This window comes from Octodon degus, unplaced genomic scaffold (assembly GCF_000260255.1).
Source record: "Octodon degus isolate 3935 unplaced genomic scaffold, OctDeg1.0 scaffold00018, whole genome shotgun sequence".
Classification (NCBI taxonomy): domain Eukaryota; kingdom Metazoa; phylum Chordata; class Mammalia; order Rodentia; family Octodontidae; genus Octodon; species Octodon degus.
The window spans coordinates 10775954-10784906 of record NW_004524594.1 but is presented as its reverse complement, the minus strand read 5'-3'; positions in this window follow the sequence as shown (position 1 = coordinate 10784906).

Sequence of the window (8953 nt, the reverse complement as noted above, 5' to 3'; positions counted from 1 at the left end):
ATTGAACTCAGGCCCTTGCGCTTGCCAAGGAAGTGCTTATTCTACTGAACCATCTCCCCAGCCCCAATAAATAGAAATGTATTTGTTCTTTTCTTATGGTTCTGGGGATTGAACTCAGGACCTTGTTCTTGACAGGCAAGTGCTTATTCTACTGAGCTATCTCTCTAGCCCCTTATGAAGTCATTAGAGAAGAATATACAATACGTGCTGTTATCCTATTTGTAGGTTGTTAGCCGTGTTTGTTAATTTTTCCTGTAATTTATTCATAGATATCTATGTAACTTTCTTTGAAATGGAAATGTGAGCCAGCAACACTATCTTTTAAAATTATCTAATCTCCAATATATTGAACAATGTATTTCAAGTTATTAATATTGGATCAACATTATCCTCAGGTTCGATAGTAGTAAAACTTTTCCATGTATATCCGGTTTACAAGGAAGATCTAGCTTTTAAATATTTATCTGACTTATACTTATCTTGACCAACCTGGATTTGACGAGATAAATCATTGAGTTTTCACTACCATAAATATTACAATTTGCAAAATATGCTTCTTAAAAATTAATTTGGCATATAATGACAAATGTATCAATCACTTTAACCAAAAGTGAATTGATCCATTTCAAACGTTATCTCATTAACATTCACTCACTGACTAATTTTTCCTAGCCACGGAACTACAAAAAAATTTGGACTTTTATAACATCAATTTTAATTATAGCAATGATTCAAAAAATTCACACTCAACAGTAATGCTTCATTACAGTTCTATTTCTCATTACATGCCTTATTTGCTGTTTATGTTACAATGTATATTACAAGTCATGTAAAATTTAGGAATGAAAGAAGTTCAATAAACTTGGCATTGAAAACATACAATGTCAAAAAGTTTAAAATTGTAGTATGCTGTGCGGTCTATTTTAGCAGGGCTATTAGGTGAAATTGATTGATAATTTAGACTCGCTATTTTACATACATGTATATAATCATAGTAGTAATTGCCATCAAGTAGCTTCAACTCTATTTCTTTTCAGAAGAAATCACAGTGCAATCACCAAGAAGTATTTATTAATATTCATTATTTTTCTAAATGTAAGCATCTGCAGCACAGTGACAATAGAATAAGAACATTTTGAGCTATTATACTGTGATCGTATAATATGCTTTTCATTTTATTAAAAAACAGTTTGGTCAAATGCTTGAGAGTGAAAAGAAAAGAATGGTAATGCCTACTTTGGTTTTTTTTTTTTTTTTTTTTTTTTTGTCCAAGACAATTTAGTAGACTACAGGTAGGAATGATTATATGATTCTCTTTTATTTTTGTATTGTCTGGTTATTTAAAAGATCTCAGGCAAACAAAGCAGCAAGTCAAAAAAAATACTTAAATTCAAAGATAATAAATCTAAACAAATAGAAGAGCTAAGACCATAAGCCCTTCAGTGAGGATAATCAAACTAGTATAAAATAGCTATCACTCACAGACACCTGCTGGGTGTCTGGCTCTTTCATTCAATCTTAAGAATCTTGAGATCGAAGTATTATTATTAACTAAAATTCATAAATAAGGTATTTGATTTGCAGAGAGCTTAGGGAGTATGGCCAAAATTTTCAACCATATTATAGAGCTAGACTTTTTTTGCATTGTAATATTTTAACAATAAATAATGTTTGTACAATATAATGTTAGAGGAAAATATCTTATAAAATAGTTTCTGAAGTAAATGTCACTTTATTGCATCATCAGCACTTAAATATGAAGCTTGGGCAAATGTACACTAAATTATCTTTCTGAAAATATGGCTAACAATATATTTGAGCTCAAATTTGAGAAAAAAAAAGTCATTAAAATCTAAGAGGATTAAAGATACAAGCCCAGAAGAAAATGACCTTTTGAAATGGCATGCAATAATTTCAATTTCTGTTATTTGCCTATAAAAATGTCTTGGTCAACATCACCAAATAAGAAAAGTGAAAGGCACCCAGAGTGAAGGAAAGAAAAACCTGAACTTGTGCTATTGTAACATTTTAATAATTTATTCATTTATTTGATGTTTTTCATCACATTTTAATGGCACTGTTAAGTACTTTTTTGATTCAAGAGATGCATGAAACAGTTAACAAACAGGTAAGCAAATAGATATATATTAATAAATGACAGAGAGCTGTAAGACATCCTTAGCAAAAATATCAAGTCTTACAGTTGCAAGAGCTTTATTTATTGAATTATAGGTGTTTGAGGATATCTTTGTTAAATTATTAGCTGACCGAAAAGCTAACAGATTAAAGACTCCTGTGACTACGTGGGATGCACACTGCACCTTTTCCACAATTATTTCAGGGACATTATTGTTACTAGACCAACAAACTGCAATAACAAAAGTGTATCTGGAACATTAAAAATAAGTAAAAAAATCATAGAGAGTATGTTTAAAGACACAAAGATAAAATCAGAAACTATATGAAAATACTCTGATAAAATTGGAAGGGAGAGCAAACTAAATCAGAACTTCCAGAAAACACTGAGGCAGAAGCAGTGTGCAGAAAGAAATCTAAAGCAAAAATAGCAGTGTGAAGAAGCCATATGAGTAATATAATTTGTCATTACTAGGAACTAAGAAAAGTAGATCCTCAAAGTTAATGAAGGAAGAAGATATATCAAAGCATAAATAAATAAGACAGACATTAACAATGATGAAATAAAATTAAAAACTGGTTATTTAAAAAGATAGATGCACTTGTCAAAGTTGTCCTAGTTAAAAAAAAGAGAAGACTCAAATTTCCAGAATCGGAAATTAGAAGGCAATATTACAGTTGATAAATAGAACCAAGAATCCATCAAGGTGACGCTCACCAGGTTCAATTCTCCTGCTCATGAACTTCTTGCCTCTGGAAATGTGAGAAGCAAATTGCTTATTCGTACAAATTACCTAGCTCCATGGCTGGCCAGATAGCTCAGCAGATGAAAGAGCCTGTTTAGGCAGGCACAGAGACCAGGTGTGATTCCTGGTCTGCAGTGGCAGCCCCACCCCCGGGGCCCGCTGAGATAGCGATTGAGACTAGGCATGGTGGTGCGCACCTGTAATCCCAGAGTTTGGGAGTCTGGAAAGAGGAGGATCGCTACAAATCCAATCTGTAGACCCTGTACTAACTTCATGAAAAAAACAAAAAAAATTCAACAGCATATAAATATTAAGGCAATATCTTATGATTATTGAATACCTGTCCATTTCTGGCTATCTGTGCAGTAAATTTCTGTGAACACTTTGGAACATGCATAGTACCAGAATTATTACTTATATTCAGATTTACATATTTTATTAGACATCTTCAAATAATGTTTGCATGAGAAATGAAAGGATCAACAACAATGATGGTAACAATTTTCCTATAAAGTGACAAGTGAAAAAGAAATTTAAGACATACTAATATGTTAACTTCTACCATTAAAAACAGTTATCGTCACAAGAGTGATTTTCCAATGTTAGCTTTTTAATGAATTAATTTAATTTGGTTTTCTATGTTTTATTACATCAAGATATAGGTATAATATGGATGTCAGCATACATTCTTGCTTCCAGCAAGTTCAATAAATCACTTTTCTAAAGCTCAATTCTACATCTTCAGAAGTACAGCAATAAATCATCATCAATAAATAGTATGTCTACCGAGCAATAAAACAGAAGTCAAAGTACAGAATAAAAGAAAGTGATGTAGAAGAACATTTTATTGTCCAATAACATTTGAAAAGAAAGTTAAGGCATCTCATAAAACATATCTTCAAATGGAATCATGAAGTCAATATGTACTTTTCTTCATGATGATAGCGTATTCATAATGTTTTAGTTTAAAAAAGTCTACAGGCTATTTTCCTTGAAACAAATGAATAACAATATCTTACTATAAATATGCATTTAAACCATATATCTCTGAAACATTTGTAGTACTAGGTATTGAACCTCTGCCTGTTACACTGACATATACTCCCAAGTCTTTCTGCAAAATTTTATTTTGAAGTGGGTCTAAGCAGTTATAAGATTGCCCAGGTGATGTATAAACTTGAACACCTCCTGCTCCAGCCTCGCAGAGTATTGAGATTGCACTTCTGTGCCACCATGGTGACTTGCAATCTATTTTGACATAAAATATTTTGGCATTTGAAAAGTCTAAATGTCCACGTTTTTGCATTATTCTTTAATCATATTAGTTCTGAATTGTTTAGGTTCCATTTGTTTTTATAAAAAATTAAGTCTTAGCTTCATTATTTCTTTTCTTTTCTCTTGTCTTTTCATATTTAAGGAGGAAAGATTAATTTTGTTTCACAGTTTCAGGACTTGCAGCTCAAGGTTGCCTGAACTCATTGGCCTGGGCCCTAGGTGAGCCATAACATGATGGTAGCAGGGCTTGGTAGAGCAGGGCTGCTTCCCTGATGGCAACCAGGAAGCAAAGAAAATGGATAAGAAAGCAGAGCAGATGATCCTAGGGGCAAGATACACCTTTCAGAGTCATGCCTGCTGTGCCCCACCTTCTGTAACCAAATGCTCCCCCTAACGACCATTCATTTATGACATCAGCACCCGTGATCTGATTGAATTTCTACACCCCACCTCTCAACATTGCTGCATGCTGTGGTGGACACTTAATATATAAGCCACAGTATGTTGGCTCTCTCAAATTGTGTTTTCATCCTGTACTTACTGTAAACACAGGCTGAACATTGGACTTCAATGTTTAAACTTTGTGACACAGAAAGTGGAGGAATGGATATTTTAAAGATACAATGTGACACATAGAAGGGAAATATATAACTGTGAGTTCTAATCCCAGCTTTGTCTTTCACTAGTTGTACACCCACAGAAGTCCAAATCACCTTCATTCTCCTCCAGTGCAATAAAAACATGTCTGCCAAGTTGTTATAAATGCCAGAGAGAATGCTGTGTTTAAAACTCTTCTCTCAGAGTTGAATGTGAATCGCCACTCCTTATTAGCAGCATCCACTTTCCTTAGTTTCTAACTGGAATTCCTTCTACATGTAGCCAGACATTCCCATAAAGTCATCGCGATCTGGTCTACTGTGACCTGCTTTCCCTTCACACACTGTGTTTCACCATGGTGGCTTCCACTGAGGAGCCAGACCTGCTCTGTCCATAGTCGCTGATGCAGGCATGCGTTTTCTAACTTGCTTCCTTCCAAAATTCATCCAAGTTTCCTCTTCAGACTCCATTTATCATTACAGTTCATCATCCCAAACTGTTCCCTCTGTGTGGGGCCTAGGCTACCTAATCACACACTCTCTAAATGAGAGGTTGAATGCATGGTCATGTCACATTTTTATTGCCTATTATTTCTAATTAGTGAAATGGAATTCACAATGTGTGTGGGGGGATAATAAATATATAAGATGTGAAGCTGAAGCTATTAAATCCATATGAAAATTAATTACTTTAAAAGACCAAAAACTCATAACTTAAACTAGTAATTTTATTTATGGCAACCTTGGAGGACAAGTAAATGCCTAAGTGACCATGGTGAACCTGTCAAAATACATCCTATCATCAATTCCCCTCAAAAATTGATGAATGGACTCAATTGTTTCAGGGAGAGAAGCACAATGCTATTCTGTAGTTTCTATTTTTAAAAAATGAATTTAGTACAAGGTCTACAGGGTCTCACTACACAGGTTGGACTCCTAGTGATCCTCCTGTTTTCAGCCTCCTAAGTGCTAGGGTGACAGGTATGCGCCACCACACGAATCTCAATTGCATCTCAGTGTGCCACAGGGGTGTAGTTCCTATTGACAACAGCCTTCATAACCCCCATGTGAAATCAGGGCATCCTAATTGTCTTACAGAAATTAAAGGATTGTGATGAAAACGAATAAGGGTTCTGAATTAAGATGATGAGATGTTTCTAGTCTATACTAATTTCTCAAAGCATGATATATAAGGAGGTTTTCAGAGGTGAGCAGTGAGTAGGAGATGCTCAGTGGAGCCAGAACAACACCAGGTGTTCTCTTCTGCAGTTAATAGGAATTGATTGAACTGCTGAGATACCCTCTTTTTGTTGATGGGAAGTAGAGTGTGGTGTTGGGGTTTAAAATGGCCTTAGTCAATTGTAAAGGGCCCAGGATGGACTGACAGCTACAAACTAACCAAGAAAGAAGACTACATGCATGTGTGCATGTACCATGACTGTCCTGGGCATCCTTGATATGACCTGTCCTCATTATCAGGTGCTTAAGAGTTCAAAGTTAAAAGTAGGACAAGATTGCATCATAGATGTGCAGGAGAAGGGTATGGAACACCTGACAACAGGAAATATGGTAAAATAAAAGAAATCAGAACAGAGCAACTCCCTGTCCTCCAGATTCTGGTGGTGTTCAGGCTAGGGCATTAGTCTGTCCTGGTTTGTAATGAACTCTTTTGCATTGAAATCACTTCTTTTCTTGCCTGAGGGGTCTCACTGCTCTTGAGGTGGTCCAAGCAAATTCTTCTCTTCAGGTCACCAAGAACCAGAAAAGGCCAAATGACCAAAAAAAAAAAAAAAAAATAAGGCCTAATTTATAAACATACTATAAATTGAACAAATGGACTAATTTCAATTTAGTAAATAAATATATAGTATAGCCAAGAGTGGGACTCCTTAAGGTGCCAAGTGGCCTCACTGCACATCAGTGAAACCATCACCCCTACAACTTCCAGTCTAGCTCACCATCTTAAAAAGAACGATTTCCTCTTCTGGTAGTTATGGCCCTAGCCATATCTGCCATAGCTTTGTTGTCCATTCTTGAAAGAGGCTATATAGGGCTGGTGTCAATAAACTCTTTTCCACAGGCAAATCTATGTATGCATATGCTTTTGAAGTACCCATGATCTGAGAAGTTGTTGTTGTTGTTGTTGTTGTTGTTGTTGTTGTTCTTGGATGCAGAGACTTTATTGGGGTTTCATGCAAAGATAGACAGTGTCTAAGGTCAGTTCAGTAACGACTTTGTAATAGCCTATCTTATGAAAAGTGACTATGGCTGACGTTATGTTCATCACATGGATATCAGATTCCAAGAGGGGACAAACAGTCGGGTCATGAAATTATTATTCATCCATTTCTATATAGTGTTATTCAGAGAATTTATAGGAAATCTACTGTTTAGAGCCTAAATCAATCATATTCCTGCCAAGAGAATTAAGTGTCTCTAAGGTGTTCAAAACTCAAAAAGAAATGTTTCATGATTAAAATTTATACAAAATTCAAGGTTTGTTATTTATCTAACTTTTTCATTAGAGTGAGAGCATACTTGTTATTCATATAAATTGTGGATACACAAGTTTGATAGTTGAGACTGCAGCCAAATGACAGCAAACCCTAAAATATGTACTATCTAGTCCTTTAGAGAAATATTTGCTGTCCCTTATTTAGCACACATTCCTCTATGACACATTGAGGGTCCATATAGACTATTATAGGCAGTTTCAGAGACCATAAAATCAAGGATTAATGAGTCCCTTTGACCCTTAACTTTATAAGAGCTGTTAGTCATTATTGTACCTGTGCTAACATTAGCATGCTAATTGCATTAGCAATTTAAACCCTGACCTAGCTTTTACCCACTGCTAGGCTTGAAAAAAAAAAGAGTATATTTCTTGTGTTTGTTTCAACTCTAGCTGTATAAGCTTTAAATTTAAAATTTACTTTTAGAGAGGCTTTTGACCAGTAACACACATCATGTCCTATACTCTTAAAGCTTGTGCAATGATTCCCTGAGTATGCACATCACTAGACCCCTCTTTTTGAAACTTAATCCTCTTTGTAGTGGTATTAGAAAGGGAAGCTCTAGGGGACTGATCAGGTCCTGAGGGCCCTTTTCTTATGAATAGGAATGACAAACTTAAAAGAAAGTTCAGAAAGCTACCTGGCTGCATGGTCTCTTTCACCACATAAGGACCGTGTTTTACACACCTCGAAGGCACAGTGCTCTGTGTTGGAAGCAGAGAGCAAGTCCTTAGCAGACACCGTTTCTAACCATCCTGCTCTTGAACTTCCCAGCATCTTAAACCATGAAAATAAATTTCTCTTATTTAAATTACCCAGGTAGGGGCTGGGGAGAAAGCTCAGTAGAACAAGTGCTTGCTGACAAACGCATGGTCCTGAGTTCAATCCCCAGCACTGAAAAAAAAAAATGAAAAACAAAACTGTCTGCTTTAGGACCAGGGAGATGGCTCAGTGGAATAAGCACTTCCCTGGCAAGCACAAGGGCCTGAGTTCAATCCCCAGTTCTGCCAAAATAAATAAATATAAATTACTGAGGTATTTTTATAGTGCCACTGATAGATTTAAGATGGTGGTAGTGGACTTACAGCACATGGGTTATTTGTTTTTCTTTTAAGACAAAAGATGTTAATGTATGAGTTATTTTATTTTTAGTGAAAACCTCCATCTTCACATTTTATTGACGTGCTGGCACATTGTGGTAAATAAGTGAGTTTTGGGCTAAAGTTTGGGGAATCATCTCTAAAAGGTTCCTCAGCACTGAACTAAGAATAACAACAATCATAATCTTTTTATGAATTACACTTGTAAATGAATAGGAGGTCACATTGTCTATATTAATCCTCATGGCTATGTCACCTTAACTTCCTGTGTATTATTTTAGCCCTGGAAGAAATTGTATTACCTTTTTATGTCTTTTTCTTTCTTATGATAATGTGGGTCAGTTCTTATGTACTACATAATTTAGCACTTGCAAAAGGTATCTATGCATCTATCTATCTATCCAGCTATCTATCTATCTATCTATCTATCTATCTATCTATCTATCTATCTATCTATTGATCTATCTATCATCTATCTATGGACTACTTCCCCAACCTGATAGAGTGTAATTTATATGAAGGTGACAATTTTCTTTTGCTGTTGTTACTGCTGTTCACTGAAATATCTCCAGTGCTTAGAATAATGC